Genomic DNA, 16,782 nt, shown 5'->3' with positions numbered 1-16,782 from the left:
TATGTCATTAAGGGGGTGCAGGTCTTGAATCATGCGCCATGAATTACCCTTGGCCTTCCTGACCGTGTAAATCTGGGTGTTGCATGGGGATACACCTGGGTATATGACGCCCTGCTCTACCAATGCCTGTATAACTGGGGCGATGCCCTCCTCTGCTTCTTTGGATAGAGGGTATTGCCTTACCCTTGGTAGTATTGCTCATTCCTCAAAGTTATTCTGAATGGGACTGCTGTGCGGACGAGGCCCACATCGTGAATAAGAGACTGCTGTTAACGTTCCTCCCCCTATCTCCATCTCCACAGGTTTGGTGAATGGAACCCTCCTCACTTCCCCTGAGAACCCCTCTGTGTCCATTGATGAATTTGACAGTGGGAGTCCTCTCTCACGGATAAAGGACCTAGTGGCCCCAGTATCAATGAGAAAGCTGTATTCCCTGTCATTTATGGCTACCGTCACAGTGGGTTCCTCGTCTGGCCTGTGAGTTATCAATCGTACTGGACACATGAGACCCCTCCGTGGGCACCTTCATTGGGCATATCCTCCCACATAAGTTTGCTGAAAGGGGTTTCCTCCTCTGACCGTTACCCCACCTTGTAAGGTTTGGTGTGGCACAGTGGGCTGCACTGCCTGTTGCTGCCCATACTGCATTTGGGGCACGTGTTGTTGCACCTGTTGGGGCTGGAACTGTTGTTGAGCCTGCATTTGGGGCTGTGGAAGATATATCACTTGGGGGCTCATGGCAGGCTGTGCGGCCAGGTGGTACCATTTGTTGGCCATATATTACCCCTGCCTGTTTGTTGTTCTTTTTGGTCCTACATTCTCTCATGAAATGTCCTGGCATGTTACAGTAGTGGCATGTTTGCCCGCCCCTGAATGTGTTTTGCCTATTTGCCCCAAACCTTCCTCGCCCTCCTTGCCCATTCCTGTTATTAAATCTGGGGGCATATTGTTGGGGTTGTGAAGTGGTGTTTACAGGTGGCACACCCACAGACACTGCGGCCATCTGGGTAGCCACAGTGGCAGTTCCTCCCTCTGTCCACTTTGCTAGATTCTGTTGTACTAATTTAGCTGCTGCTTTCTCAATTTGATCTTTCTCACTCTTTTCCTTGTCCTGTCTCCTTTTACAATAATGTATTATGTGAACCTGTATCTCAGTCCATGGTTTGGCTTCTAAGGCTACTATGTTGTCTAGTTTGTCCTGCACTTCAGCTGGTAATCCCTTCTTCACTATGTTATAGAATAGTATTGCATTCTGTCCAGTCACATCCCATCTCTCCCCTCCCTCCTGTGTCAATTTCTCTTTCATTCTGCTTAGGAATTGTGCTGGGTCTTCATCTGGCTGCATTGTTTGTGCTATGAGAGGTCCAATGTCTGGCCTATCTGGGTAAATTCGTCTTAGTTGTGTCCAAACAACTCCCCTTACTTAGTTGAAGTGTGCCCCATCACATTTTGAATTAGTCAATGTCACGTCCTTTACTCCTGCTTTTATGAACAGTGTATCTGCTTCATCTCCTATAAGGGAGCTTAATAAACTTTTGATGTCGCCTATTGCAAGGGGTATCCCTGCTGTGTGTTTTTCAAAAGCAGCTATCCACTTCCCGGCCCCTTCAGCAAGTGATGGCAGCTGTTTTTTTTTTTATTTTCTTTATCCGTCTGTGGCCATGGTATGTATTGGGGTGACCCTGAACCTTTAAATATTAAGGGCAGTTCTGACAGGACCGTGTCCCTATGTCCAGTAGGGTGACGTGAGTCATACTGTCTGGCATATCTTTGCCATATTCTCGAGCTGTCCTTCATATAAGGATAATCCCACTCAGGATCCCCTATGCTGTGAAGGATGTACATCTCCGCATTTGCCATGTCTCGTGACTCAAAAGAACCATCTCGTGGCCATGGTGTCATTTGTGGTGCTAGTCCCTCTGTCCAACCTGCTAGAGTGTCAGTAAAAGGGACAACATTGTACCAATTCTGTTCTTGTTGGGCCACTATTTCAATAGGTGTCAGGTCACTGCCTGGGCGCACAGGGAGTAGGTGTACTGTGTCTTTTCTCAATGTCATTCTTCCCGTCATGTTAAATGTCCCCTGTTTCTCATAAGGGCGTGCATGCGTTCCATCAAATCTCAATCTGTCTAACTCTCGCTGTCTCATCTGTAAGGCCTCAGCATCCCTGTTGGTGTCTCCCCCCTCACAGGCAAATTGTCACTGTTCTCTATCATAGTCGTTAATGATGGACATTCTTCTAACATGCTCTGTAACATCATCTAATGCCCTATCTGATCCTATGTAAGATCTGTCTGACCTCATGTCTTTTTCACCTAAGAGGTTATCTGCATGGAGGAAGTCCTCCGAGCTTTGGTGTTCCATTATTTGTGACCTGTCTAGTGTCTTCTGATGCCACAGGGGCACCTCCTCTTTTTCCCAGGTTGTTCTTGTGTCCATCTGTCCATCTTCCCTTATCTTGACCCACTTGTTATCGCCACCCTCCTCTATCAGCCTACAGAGTTCTACAGGAGGTATTTTTGGTGTAAAGGCTAACTTTTATGTTCTCCTCTCACTCTCAGGGCTTGAATTCCTTGGACCGCTGACTGTTTTCCTAGTAACACCTCCTCTGTGTGTCCTTTGAATCTAATTTTGGGTGCTGACTTTCACTTTTATCTTTCTCTGTAGGTGCAGTTTCACCTTCTAAATTAAGTGTAAAGGTAGCATCCACTGTTCCTACATATTTATTGTTGTCTCCCCTGACATCTTCACTTTTATCTTTCTCTGTAGGTGCAGTTTCACCTTCTAAATTAAGTGTAAAGGTAGCATCCACTGTTCCTACATATTTATTGTTGTCTCCCCTGACATCTCCTGAGGTGTGCTAGCCATTCTTGGGTGTGGCGTTTAATGTATTAGCCTGCATGGTATACATGCCCTGTACCTTTTTTAATGTTTAAACTTGCTTGTGTCTCTCGGTACGGAGGTGGAGGAGCTGAAGGAGAGGACTGGGGCCTTATCTCAGTCTCCTTCTCGTGTGTTTCACCAAATACCTTCCACTGATCTAACATGGTCTTCCTTTTTTCTAATTTCTTCCCATTAGATTTGCTTTGTAAAAGGGTGGCTATATGATCTAACGTTATTTTGTCAAATGAGCCCTTTTCAGGCCATGCATGTTGAAGTTTTGATGTTGCCTATGCCACTCCTTACAATATTTCTCTATTTTGTCCTTGTCGCCAGGAAACACCTTAGCCATGTGTTCTAAAGGGGTCCCCATTATTTTTGCTGTGCACTTGGCCCCTGTTTAGTCTTATATGTGGGCCTAACTTGTCCCTGTTATAAGTGTTCACTCTTCCTAATTATATTACTTATTTTCAGTTTCTATTATACTTTCCACCTGATACCCTTATCTACCTAATGGGGTATTATGGTAGTATGGTATTAATTCAGGCTATTCTCCTTGCTACTCATATAGTTGATAAGTTAATTTCTTTGGGGGCCTTCTAGGGGGGTGTCTCACAGTAGGGTGAACCACTGCAATAGGTTTCGTAGAATTCAAAACCAATTCCAATATCTCAAGTGTGGAAAGGTCCTGTTCAGAATCACCTGCAAGAAAATTAAGGACGTTCCTATCAAGTCTATCTGTTATTTCTTCAATGGTATGTGTACCTTTGAAAATAGCTATTTAGGTCCTCATCTATACTATTTGATAGTTCTTGTAGGCTTCAATCTGGAGGCTCTAAGGTGTGACTATAGGGATAATAATTGATAGCATCAGTATCTGTTGTGGGGTTCATGAGATTGCTGTACACTACTCTTAATCACTGTAATGTGCAGGACACTGTATTTGTGTTTAATCCTTTGGGACTGATCTTATTAGTTATCTGACAGGCGTTTTACTGTCACATGAATGTATGTTATTAGGAGACCCAGTGGTGATGTATAATCAATACCTAGGCGCTCCCAAACCTCTGACATTAAAGTGTTATCTGATGGTATTGGGATTGCTGGCCAACCAGGTTCAGTACCATTAGAAAGGGCCACAGGGAGACCGTTATAACAATGGGTGATCAATTCGGGAATCGGTTGTGGTTGGGTACCTGTGCGCCCTTGAGACATTTGTCTAAATGAGAAATCCTTTTCCTAAAACTCTACAGTATGTTACACAATTTAGAAATTCTGAGTATAAACAGCAAAAAAAAAAAAATGACATTAATGTATGTCCTTACTTCTATTCACATCTGCATAGGCATATTGATGTACTCTAAAACTTCATACTAGGGCAAAACTACTACTATACTAGGGCAAAAACTACTACTGCTGCTGCAACTGGTCGCTTCTCCCGAACTCAAAAGGAGGATATACTTCACTGCCTGTAACTACAAACTGTGATTTTCAGACAAAGTCTGAGATGACTTGAATTGTTCTGCTCTTACTCAGAAAAAAGTTCCAATGAACACCAAGTTTTCACCTGTCTCTTTGCCACAACGTCCGAACGTACGCTGGCTGTCCAGCTTCAAGTCCTACTCTTTCCTGACCACTTCTGGCCCTATTAGCTAGGTCCCCTAGTACCTTCTGGACTTACCACCGGAGCTCTAGTCCTGGTTATTGTCAGTGCACAATCATGCATGCATTTCCCCACATATAAACATTAATAAAAAAATAATAATACCATAAGACACATTATACTGTCCACATGCTACCTGTAAGTTATAAGGGACAACATTTGCACTGTTCTCACCTTTGAAGAATGCCAACTCCCAAGCCCCACCTGTCCCAGAGAAATGGGAAGACTTTCTAACCGGCATCTTCTTACCTTCTTTTAGTTGCACAAAACCATTTCTATAAGGACAGGCGGTGCCCAGGGTGTGGCAGGAGGCAAGAAGAAGTGGATGTCCTGGCTCAGCTCGCCACGATGTTGAAGGGAAAAGATCTCTGTAAGAATAACACAGGAGCAGGTTAACAATACAATATGGTTTAATGCATTAATCAGCTGGGGAGGTCAGCCAGGCTCAGCAGAGACTGGAATCTGATGTCCAACGAACAATTCAAAAGCAGTGGCTTATATACGCTAAAACCACAAGAGAAAAAAGTTACAAGCCTAGGATTTACGTCACAAATGAGTAGATTAAAATCAGCAGTTTACAAGAATTTCCTGAAAACAAAACACATATTGATATTGGCCACATGGACCTCGCATCTCATATTGGCGGAAACCTCCTCGGTGGTTTTCCTGTTCTCATACGTTATTAGCAACTTTTTACACACATCTGTTTTCCTGTAAAGCAAGTGGTTATATTTTTGCCTAATGCTTTTTGGCCATGCTTATCTCTCGTGTTGTTTCATCCATCATGCCTAGCATCGTGTAAGTGTGACATGCGTTTTTTAACTGAAGCGACTTATGAGCAGTGTCAAGAATTGCACCTGGGCCAGTCCATCCTTATCTTTGTGACTGCAGGCCATTTCCTGACCTTTCAACAAACTGTGTGACCTGATAAGTTCAGCTGAACTCATTGTCCCTGTAACCTGCATTATCTGACCAATTTTTCATGGAGAGGCCAGGGCCTGTATTTCTACTGGGGCTTAAAGCTGCTTTTAACTTGGAACTTCTGCATAGACGTTGCAGGTCTTAACTCTGTGTGTGTTTGCACAAAATGTATCCTATTTTTCCCTATATCACTCTTAAGCTCTTTCTCCCTTCTTTTCCTCCTTCGAGAGATCCCGTCCAGTCAATGAGCCCGCTTGGGAAGTGCCTGTGGCCATGACCTGAACTTGGAGCCGTGGCTTCCTGGAGCTGCTCGCGTTGAATATTAGGGCAGGCTTGCCTTTCTTCCGTGTCCCCGTCTTCTTCTGTGCTAGTAGCAACTGGTGTTCTGTTGGCCTCTCCTTCAGCCCTCATCTCAGATTTCTTCCCTTTGCGATGCCAAGCTCTTGTTTCTTGCTCTGTTTCCTGCTCTGTACCATTTGTTCTCCCTTTCACTTCACTCTAGGCCAAACCAATGTATGGCTGGCGCTCCTCTCTGAACGTCTTCCGGCCATCTCACTTTCTGCTTCCTGGTTCTGATGTCACTGCCGTGCATTTCAGAGCGTCTGAAGCGTTCTGTGAGGGATTCTCCTGATTCCCTTCATCTGCCATATTTGGGGGGAGTCACCAACCATATTACAATACACCCTTTCCAGTAGTGGTTGATCGAGCTAATCAGATACAGACTCCCAGGATAGGTAACCAACATTGTTTTGAAGGCGACCTGCGGTGTTTAGGCTGAAACGAAAAAGGTTTTAAGTCTAGGAATCATCGCAGTATCCTAGGGTTTGAATCTTTGTCTGGCTAACCAGACTAGCGGGGCATGGTCCGTAAACAAAGTAAAGGTACGTCCAAATATAACGTAACGCCTCTACTGCCCACTTAATAGCCAGGCACTCCTTTTTGATTGTTGAATAACGTTGTTCCCTAGTAAGCAATTTCCAGCTGATGTATACTTTCGGGTGAAGATCAGCGATGCAATCTGGCTGAGATAGAGCAGCTCCCAAGCCCTTCCCAGAGGCATCCGTTTGTAACACGAACGGTTGCTGAATTTTGGACAGAGTAACACCGGTTCTATAAAAAGAATGGTTTTTAGGCTATTTGTTTTTACTGTTGCAGGAGCGCAGGCAATGAGATTCCAAAGGGCTGTAGCAGCACAATGATTCTGCTTTGCAGTAACAGGTTGCAACATTTAATGAACTCCCCATAGTCGCCCACCCAACTCGCCTCCAACCCGCCCCACCCCCCAGAATGCTCATCCAACATTAAACCATAAGAATGTCCACATACTTGCAATAGATCACATAGGCGGGTTTCCCCGACCTGATCATTCTGAGGGTGCGGTCAATTGGAGCAACCTTAGATATCGGGGGTAGGTCAGTTTTGTAAATCCTTGGGAAAGGAACCATATATATGCATGCCAGAAATCTCTGTAAGAGTCGCCTCTCCATACCAAGCACGTGCCAGATGCGATGTAACCAGTTCTTATCCGGGCCCCAGAGTACAAAGAATGGTTTCTAAACTGTCAAAACTATTTTGCTGTTGTTTTGACCAGCTTTGTATCTTAGCAGTTTAACGTTCTTTAACATATCCTTGAGAGGTGCAGCCAAGTACGAGAAATGGGGAATAAATAGTCTATCGTACCCAACTAATCCTAAGAAGGAGCATACTTCTTGCTTGGTGGTAGGAAGGAGAATATCTTTAAGTGCCTGTACTTTCTCTATTTGTGAAAAGATGGTACCTGCCTGAATTAGGCAGCCAAGGTAGTTGATGGAGTCTGTGGCAAGAGTGCACCTTTTCAGATTAGCTGTGAGACCTGAAGCTTGTAAAGTTGCAATAACGGAGGACAGCTGTTATAGGTGTGTGGCCGAAAAGGATGGACTAAAAATAACAGTCCTCTAAATAAACTGTGGCATAAGCACTGTGAGGTCTTAATAGTTTATTCATCAGACGTTTGAAGGTGGAGGGGGCTCCTTGTAAGCCAAAAGGTAACACTTTAAAACAGTGCTTTCCAAACAGTGTGTCGCAACACTTGAATGTGTCGTCTGTCGTCTGTAGGTGTGTCGCACAACGTGGTCTACGCAATGATTTCTAGGCATCATGCAGGACGGTACTGTTCGCTGCCACCCTCCTGCAGACCCGTTGTAGCATTCAGCAGTGGCAGGGGCGGTGAGTAGACTGCCGGTGGTTCCCGCAGTCCCAGTCTAGGGCAGGGGAGGCTGACAGAACCATCGCCAGCGGCCATCCGGCGCTCACTGCTGCTTCCCTCCCGCTGAAACATAGAACCTTCGGCGGTGAGTAAAGACTGGGGCAGCTCTCGCTGCTACCACCCCCACAGACCCTTTCAAGCTTAAGGGTGGGGGGGCGACCGCAGCATCCCACTGAAGTCGTTCAAGACATTTTTATTTTTACTTCATCATAAGGAGTAATCCATGCTGGATTAACTGCTTGATATGCTGTCTGTAGCTCCTCTGCTAGGAGCGGGGCAAAATACTGACTCCAGCCTTCACGAGGCCATGCTGATGTAGATGCTACCCTCTCATAATTTATAAAGACTGCATCAGGTTCTTCTCCTATTCGATACTTTTGAAGAACGGAACTAGTAACATTTGGGTGGACCTTGGCATTGTTAATAGCATCAACCAAGTTAAGGTTTGCTGTATCCCGAGCTTGTTGGGCGTCTGCAACAGAGGAAGCATGAGTTTTGAGGGCGGTCTGGAGGTTCTCGCGATCCTGTTTGGCAGCCTGGGCTTGATGCTCTACAATGAGCTGTAAATGTGTCCGTCCCTTCGCCAATTGTTTTACCATATCTTCATAGTAATAGATTGGGTCATTGTTACTCTCCTTGAGGGGTTATAAATCACATGTCTAACACCACTGTAAGGAAGGTGATGATGATTCAAAGTTCTTTTGTGGGTTTATTCTACGTTTTATTCGCAAGAATAACAAACAAATACGGAAGCAATTGCAGAAAGAACTAGAATATTCCACATCAAGGGAGGTCTTCAGAAAGAGAGTCCTTGGACTGACATTTCAGATGCCTAGTGGTTTTCTGTTCGAATTTAGCTTCATCCATTCGTAGGTCTGTTGCTCATGAATATGAGCAAGAGAGAGAGAATCGAGAGAGAGGAGAGAGGGAGAGGCGAGAGAGGCGGGAGAGAGGTGAGAGGGAGGAGAGACCGAGAGGAGAGAGATGGAGGAGAGAGTTCGAGAGAGAGGTTGAGACGGAGTGAGAGAGAGCGGGAGAGAAAGAGGTAGAGAGAGGAGGAGAGTGAGAGGTTGAGAGGGAGTGAACGGTTGAGAGGGACAGCGGGGGGAGGGAGATCGGGATAGAAAGAGGGAGAGAGAGAGAGGTGGGAGAGAGAGAGGTGGGAGGGGGTGAGAGAGAGAGAGTGAGTGAGAGGGGGCAAGAGAGGGGGAGAGAGGGGAAGAGAACTGGCGAGAGGGGGAGAGAGCTCGCAGGAGCGAGGGGGAGAGAGTGCATGAGAGCGAGGGGGAGAGACCTCGCGAGCGGAAGCGGGCTCGCGAGAGGGAGGGGAAGCGGGCTCGCGAGAGGGAGGGGAAGCGGGCTCGCGAGAGGGAGGGGAAGCGGGCTCGCGAGAGGGAGGGGAAGCGGGCTCGCGAGAGGGAGGGGAAGCGGGCTCGCGAGAGGGAGGGGAAGCGGGCTCGCGAGAGGGAGGGGAAGCGGGCTCGCGAGAGAGAGGGGAAGCGGGCTCGCGAGAGAGAGGGGAAGCGGGCTCGCGAGAGAGAGGGGAAGCGGGCTCGCGAGAGAGAGGGGAAGCGGGCTCGCGAGAGAGAGGGGAAGCGGGCTCGCGAGAGAGAGGGGAAGCGGGCTCGCGAGAGAGAGGGGAAGCGGGCTCGCGAGAGAGAGGGGAAGAGAGCTTGCGAGAGAGAGGGGAAGAGAGCTTGCGAGAGAGAGGGGAAGAGAGCTCACGAGAGGGGGCTTGGGAGAGAGAGCTCACGAGAGGGGGCTTGGGAGTGAGCTCTTGAGTTGGCTTGGGAGAGAGCTCGTGAGAGGGGGCTTGGGAGAGCGAGCTCGTGAGAGGGGGCTTGGGAGAGCGAGCTCATGAGAGGGGGCTTGGGAGAGCGAGCTCATGAGCGAGGGAGAGAGAGAGAGCTTAGGAGAGAGCTCGCAAGAGAGAGAGCTCATGAGAAGGAGAGAGAAAGCTCGCAAGAGAGTGAGAAAGAAAGAGGGAGTGGGAGAGGGAACTAGAAAGAGAGAGCGAACGAGGGAGAGAGGTAAAGTGGGAGAGCGAGAGAGAAAGGAAGAGAGGGAGAGAGAGCTCACAAGAGAGGGAGAGTGAGAGCTCGCAAGAGAGATCGTGAGAGAGGGGGAAAGTGCGCAAGACTGAGTGAGGGAGAGAAAGAGGGAGGGAGAGAGTGAGAAAAAGAGGGAGACCGAGGGAGACAGAGGGAGAGAGAATGAGACCAAGGGATAGAAAATGAGATGGAGGGGGAGAGAGAGAGAGAGACAGAGAGAGACAGAGAGAGAGAGACAGACCGAGGGGGGGAGAGAGAGAGAAGGAGAGGCTAGAGTAGAGAAAGAGCTCCAGGTAAGGAGGGAGAGGGAGAGAGAGGGCGAGCGAGAGAGCTAGCAAAAGAGGGAAAGAGCTTGCGAGAGAGGGAGAGAAAGAGCTCGCGGGGGAGAGAGAGAGCGCGAGGGAGAGAGAGAGCGCAAGGGAGAGAGAGAGGGAGAGAGAGAGGGAAATGAAGGGAGAGAGAGGAGAGAGAGCTCTTGAGGGAGGGATGGGGCGAGAGAGAGCTTGCAAGAGCTCTCGAGAAAGAGAGAGAGCTGGCGAGAGTGCTCGCGAGAGAGTTGGAGATCGCGAGCGGGAGAGTTTATGAGAGGGAGAGGGAGGGAGAGGGGGAGAGAGGGAGGGAGGGAGAGAGAGAGCTAGTGGGAGCTCGCGAGAGAGAGAGGGAGAGAGCTTGTTAGAGAGGGAGAAAAAGAGAGGGAGCTTGAGAGAGAGAGGTTTTGAGACTCTGTTCTGATAGGACCACCACCAATACCCATGGTTCGTGCACAAGAAAAAAATAAAAATAAACTAGTGTGAGGGAATGTTTTCCTCTCTCTTAAGCTCTCTCTCCCTTCTTTTTCTTCCTTTGAGCGCTCCCGCCAGGTCAATAAGCCAGGTCAACCACTGACCCCAAAGACCCCAGTGCGGGACTTGCCTGTGACCACAGCTCGAACTCTGAGCCGTGTCTTCCTGGAGCTGCTCGCGTTGAATACTGGTACAGGCTTGCCAGTCTTCCGTGTCTCCATCTACTTCTGTGCTAGTGGCGACGAGTGTTCTGTTGGCCTCTCCTTCAGCCCTCGTCCTGGTTTTCTTCCCTTCGTGCTGCCGACCACTCGTTTCTTGCTCCGTTTCCTCCTCCGTACCACTCATTCTCCCTTGCTCAACGCTAATACGCTGTTCGCCTGGATTTCCCCTCTTGATGTCTTCCGGCCCCCTCTCTTTCTGCTTTCTGGTTCCGATGTCATCAGCACGCATGTTGGAGCATGTGAGAAGATGGCTTAGTATATGGTGCTCACTTATGTAAGTGTATCACCCTGCGTCCCTTATGGTGATTTTAATGGTCTTAGATAGCCTTCGAAAGTGGTTGCTGTGGAGAGGAGCCCTCAGGCTTAGTCCAGAAGTAGTGAAAAGCAGCTTGTTTTACCTGAGCCTAATCTTATTGGTACAGATTAAGTGAAAAAGAACCACAGAGTGTATTTATAAAAATAGGTACTTATTATGAGACATTCACTAACACATACAACTGTCTCCTACCTGGAGATATACAAAATGTACACAATACTTTGCAAAGAAAACAAGTAAGAAGCACAGATTGCACAGTGGTCTCCAGGGGGTACCAAATCTTATACTAAAATAGGGGGATGTGAAACATGGCCCAAGTCAAGACTATACCCAGAAGACGTAGAGGCGCTGGGGATCCAAGTAACCACCCAAAGTAAGTAACCAAGAAGCCCACGGAGGCCATGTCCAAAGTGGGAACACAACTGCTTGCTTAATTCAAGTCAATGGGTATGTTGCGGTTGCAGTTCTAAAGAAGGACCCTTCCCAGTGGACCCTGAAGAAACCCAGTGAAAGACAGAAGGTTGGAGAGCCACCCCACCCATGGATACCCTAGGAACCAGGATACCTACACCAGGGAAGCCAGGTGCATAGGTGCGAAGTGTCGTCGGAAACCGCCCTTGAATTCAATGGAGGACATCAGGAAGATGCCGCAGGTAAAGAAGTGAAAAGTGTCCGGTGGAATCCAAGCCTGGATTCAAGAAGAGTAGAACCTTCAAGCAGAGGGGACAGAGTCTAGGTCACTCAGGAGTGACCAGGGGCATGGGAGTTGTGTGCCCACCAATGTTGGCCGTTGCAGGGAAGTTGACGGTGCCCTAGTTTCTGCAGCTGCATGGACCAGGCGACACAGAGGGTGACCAGGAACTATGAACAAGCTGTCCCACGTCGGATGTCGATAACCAGAGGGTCGGTGTCTGGCGGGAGCACCAACAGACCTTGGCAACGGCAACATGTCGCAGAAGATGACCAGGTACGGGTGTCGGGACCAGCAAGGTACAGGAGACTCACTAAGTGCAAGTGAGTCAGGGTAGGCCCCGAGCAAGCTGAAGTTGAAAAAGACCCTCTGACAGGGCCTGTAAATCTCTGGAGACAGGAGTCGCCCAACCTTAGCATCAGCCAGCCTATGCGGTGCACAGGGATGCGGTTACCGTTGTGTCGATGAGGGATACTGGCTGCAGACTCGGTCGGAAGACAGTGATAGCCTCGGGGAAGCTGTAGGACCGTCACCTGTGCTACTGACCCGGTGAAAGACCAGGATCAGCAATCGGTCAGCTGTGTTGCAGATGCAGGGGAGTGACTACTTCACTCCAAGGGAGATTCCTTCGGGTGTCTTTGGAAGTCTGCAGGACCTGGAAAGCACCTGTATGGAGCACGGACACTGAAGATGCAGCAGGCTTGTGGAGCAAAGAGATCAGGAGTAGATGGAGTCTTTCCGGTAGCAGTCTTGGTTCGAAGGCAAAGTCAGATGCGGTCAGTCCGACGCGGTCTGCACGACTCTGCCAAGATGTCCAGACGGTTGAAGAATATGCGGAGCTTGATCTGACTCGAATCCCACTACGAATCTAGGGACCCACCTACACAGTTAAGCCCTTAAGTACCCTAAGGAAGGGGTTGGGATGATTCAGGGTTCCCTCCCAGGGGAGGGGTCGGACAGTGGGGAGGATATTCTCATGTCCTTTGTCCAGATTCGTGCCAGAGCGGGAGCCAGCGGCTCCTTGAGGTGGTTTGAACTGGACTATGCAAGGAGGGCAGACTGACTGCCCACCGTTCCCCAATACACTAAACCTTCTCTGGGAGGTGGTCACAACTCCCTTTGACAGGATATCTATTGTCCTGCCTTCCCCTGCTCGAGCTTGGCTCAGCAGCAGGAGAGCAGGAACAGGTTTCAGGTCGGCAGCAGCCCTAGCTTGCTGTCCGGTGCTCTCGTAGGAGCTTTACTGTGCATGATAACATGTTTGATACCAAACATGACAGGGTTCGTTACAGCCAGTTTAGAGATGGTCATCGCGTAATGATGCATGGCCACTCTATGTATGATAATGACTGATGCACTGAATGGACTCCGAAGGTTGTAGGGGTGTTCTGCGCATGCAGACGCACCCTCATACTTAGAACCGAGAAAGGCCTGGCTTAGGGGTGTCTTATAGCCTTTAAGTGCAGTAACCTATGATATATGGTAGCCTATATCTGTCGTAAGTGGTGCTAGCACCAGCTTACATAGGCTGCAATAGCAGGCCCGTAGTCACAATTTGAGTTGTCTCTCATGGGTGGCATAATACATGCTGCCGCCCATGGGAGACCCTGGTGTGCCTATGCCCGGAGTACGTCAGTACCACATAGTAGGGACTTATAAGGGTACACCAGTTTCCAATCTGGGATGTGCCTAAGTACTTACCATAACCAATTTAAGGGAGAAAGCTCATAGATTGGGGTCCTGGTTAGCAGGATCCCAGTCAGACTAGTCAGAAACCGCATTGCACCTGTGAAAAAGTGGGGGTACCCATAAAAGAAAATCCTACTTTCCTACAGAGCCTCTGAAGCGTTCTGTAAAGAAGTCTCCTAGTTCCCTTTGTTTGCCATATTTGGGGGTGGGAGGTGTTGCTAACCATATTACACATGTGTTATTCAGAGTTAAGATATCCTGGGTGAACCTGCGCTTTACAAATACACGTTATGTTATATCCTAACCAAATTCCTTAATTAATGAAAAGGGAATCAGATCTGTGATGTGAGTGGACGGTTTCGTAAAGTTGGGGTAATCTTTTTACTGGACTGATCTGAAATCATTCCAAGCTATGTTGGTTTTTCGAAGTTAGGTGAAAGGAAGCAGAATGAGCTGGGATTCATAGTAAAAAAAGTTCAATCTCCCTTAAATCTCTCTGTGGAAGTCTCATAGCTCCTCGCTTTTATCTGTGGTTGAGATGACCGTGATCTTTGTTGTAGGGTAGATCTCTTGATTGATAATATCAAAGTTTTCTTGGCCTCTTTCTTGCGGGGTCTTGTGATCTGAAATAGGTGACATTAACCTTGAAGATGCTGGTTTTGTGACTTCTTTCCAAGTGGCAAAGGGACAGATTCAGGGGTTTGTTTCCACCTCTGTTTATTCAATCTCAATTGTCTTCTCCCCTCATTTTGGCTATAATTGTACTTTTTAGCAGAGACTCTAGCTTTTTGCAGATACTTATTGAGGTATAGATATATTTGTATTTGGAACTCTCGTAATTCCCTTGTCATACAGAGAACATTGCCTTTACCCCTCTCCCTCTTTGTTGCCCGGGCATGACCTACATAATCAGACCACAAATGTCTCTCATTATAATTCCAGTAGCACCAACACAGTCTTAGTATTCATTTGAGAGCCCACAATCTCAAACATTCCTTTAAGGAATAGATTTATCAACCTCTTCTGAAACGCTGCTTTGCTCCTGATGCAGCGGACGCAATAAACTCAAATTTAACCTTAACACGCCTACTGGGCCCATACGGGTAGGATTTTTTAAATCCGATTCAAGATTTCACCTTAGAGGCGATGGTCCTCTGATAGATCTTTCTTTATTGTAGTGAGGGGTGAGAAATCAGGATGGCCCACTGTTGGCCACCCAAGGAGGACCATTTATTGGTAGCCAACTCACAAATTGGAGATCAGGTTAAAATATATTACTCTTAGAACCATGCTGTAAAAATAGTTTATTGCAATTGGAAGACTAAACCTCCTAAAGACGTTTAGTCTAACAAGAACCATACAAACCTAGAGGTCTGCTGTGGTGTAGGAAAGTGGCCTTTTTTTGCATGGCTACCCCCTACTTTTTGCTTGACATCTGATGCAACCTGACTTGATGTGCCCTTGGTCCCTGCCAGTCAGGTTTCCAGAGCATGTGTTCTTTCCCAAAACTGTACTTTTGTACCCACAATTGGCACATCCATGGCCACAAGTAAGCCTCTTCTAAAAGGTACCATGGGGACTGACCAGGGAAGGCCTCTTTAAGGGCTGCAGCACCTGTTGTGCCACCCTTCGAGGCCCTGTACCTTAACACTCACACACTACTATTGCAGGCTGCGTGTTTTGGTGCAGAGGAAAGTGAAGAATCGACATGGCACACATCCCTCTGTGCCATATCTGCAACCCACTGCCTGAGGCCTAGGTAAGTCACCCCTCTAGCAGGGTGCACAAGCCCCCATGTGCGAGCACAGTGGCATGACCCCTGTGTCCCTACGGTGTCTAAGCCCATTCTTAGACGCTGTAAGTCTAGTAAAGCCATAAAGAGTATATGGTCTGGGAGTTGGTCATTGCGAACTCCACAGCTCCATTGTGGCTTTACTAAAAGCTGGGAAGTTTGGATTCAAACTTCTCAGCACAGTAAACCAACACTGATGCCAGTGTGGGATTTAATGTAAAATGTACTCTGAGGGCATCTAAGAGATGCCCCCTGAAATCGAGCAGCCCTGGTGTGGTTGTTGAATGGCTGCCCACCATTTGCCACCACCAGACAAGTTTCTGGACAAGTGGGTCTAGATCCCCCGCTCTCTGGGTCAAGAATCGAAGCCCTCGCTGGGCAAAAGTGTGATACCTCCTCCCACAGGATGGGCTGGGTCCAAGAAGGGGAAGCTTCAAAGGCCTGCTGCCTTTGGAAGCTGACCCTGACTCTTGCTGTCCCCAGCAACTGGCTCCCATCGGTTCTGGCCCCCACTTTGGGCGGGAAAATTGTGCCCACCTTTGCCAACCCCACCCCTCAGGGGAGGGTGATTAGATGAAGCACATATCTCAGTCCCCTGCATCTTTGGGATGGGGGAATCATCCAATTAGAGAGAGGCTCATGCCCACTCCAGTTGGAGGGTGGCATAACTTGGGGTGTAACCACCCCAAAGAAGGGACCCATTGGTCCTGACCTGCACAGCTCTTTAACGCCTCTAAATTTAGTATTTAAGGGCAACCCTGACCTTGCCTCCTCAGATTCAAGGAAGAAAGAAGGACCGAAGAGCCGTGCTGACCTAGGAAGAAGAGGATACTATTGCTTTGGCCACAGCCCTACCAGCTAGTCCGCCTCCGACCTGCCTACAGCAAAGAAACACGCGTATCCAGCAGCCCCCAGAGCCCGGAGGACCTGCTCTGCACTCACCTTACAGACTCTGTCTCCTGTGAGCACCAGATTTTCTCAACAAAGACACCAAAACCAGAATCTGGATTCCGGTGACTCTGCGATTCTGACCCACTCTGCACCCGACACCCATGGCCCGATTTAGAGTGGCCCAACACCCCAAGGAGGTCTCCCCAGTGGTCCTGTCCTGGGATCTGGTGATACCCGACCTACCTTAAGACGAAACCTGCAGCCTCAACCTGAAGGGTCCCCGTGACTGGAGCTGGTAAGAAAACCTGACGCCAGAAGACACCCTGCACCTGATGCCCCAAAGCCTTGGGCGGCCCAACCAACAGTGTCCAGGCAACCCCTAAGAAACCAACTTACCTCTCCAGCCAGTAGTCGCCTTCAGGAAGTCTCGCTGCCCAATCCTACAGCAACTTTGCTGAACTAAAGGTCTCCATTGAAGAGCACAGGGTCCCGTACGTCTCTTTGGCACACTACACCCGGCCGCCCCAGTGCTGCTGGTGATGCAGCACCTGTGCTGATTGTTGGCCCCTGTAGGTCTGACCTTAACCCCAGGAGCCTTGCTCTCACACCAGATTGACCTGCTCGTAAGCAGCCCCTAACT

The 16,782-nt window shown here is 48.5% G+C and overlaps 1 protein-coding gene and 1 pseudogene across 3 annotated transcripts in view; one reads left to right on the top strand and one right to left on the bottom strand.

Moving 5' to 3' along the window:
• The window catches only part of CPLANE1 (ciliogenesis and planar polarity effector complex subunit 1), a 2,680,747-nt gene that overhangs the window by 37,944 nt on the left and 2,626,021 nt on the right, over positions 1-16,782 (top strand). The gene's annotated exons all lie outside the window — the stretch shown is intronic.
• LOC146864097 (uncharacterized) lies at positions 526-10,992 on the bottom strand (annotated as a pseudogene).

This window comes from Triturus cristatus, chromosome 2_1, assembly GCF_964204655.1.
Source record: "Triturus cristatus chromosome 2_1, aTriCri1.1, whole genome shotgun sequence".
NCBI classification, from domain to species: domain Eukaryota; kingdom Metazoa; phylum Chordata; class Amphibia; order Caudata; family Salamandridae; genus Triturus; species Triturus cristatus.
The sequence above is the reverse complement of the archived record's forward strand: the minus strand, read 5'-3'. Positions and strand labels throughout refer to the sequence as shown.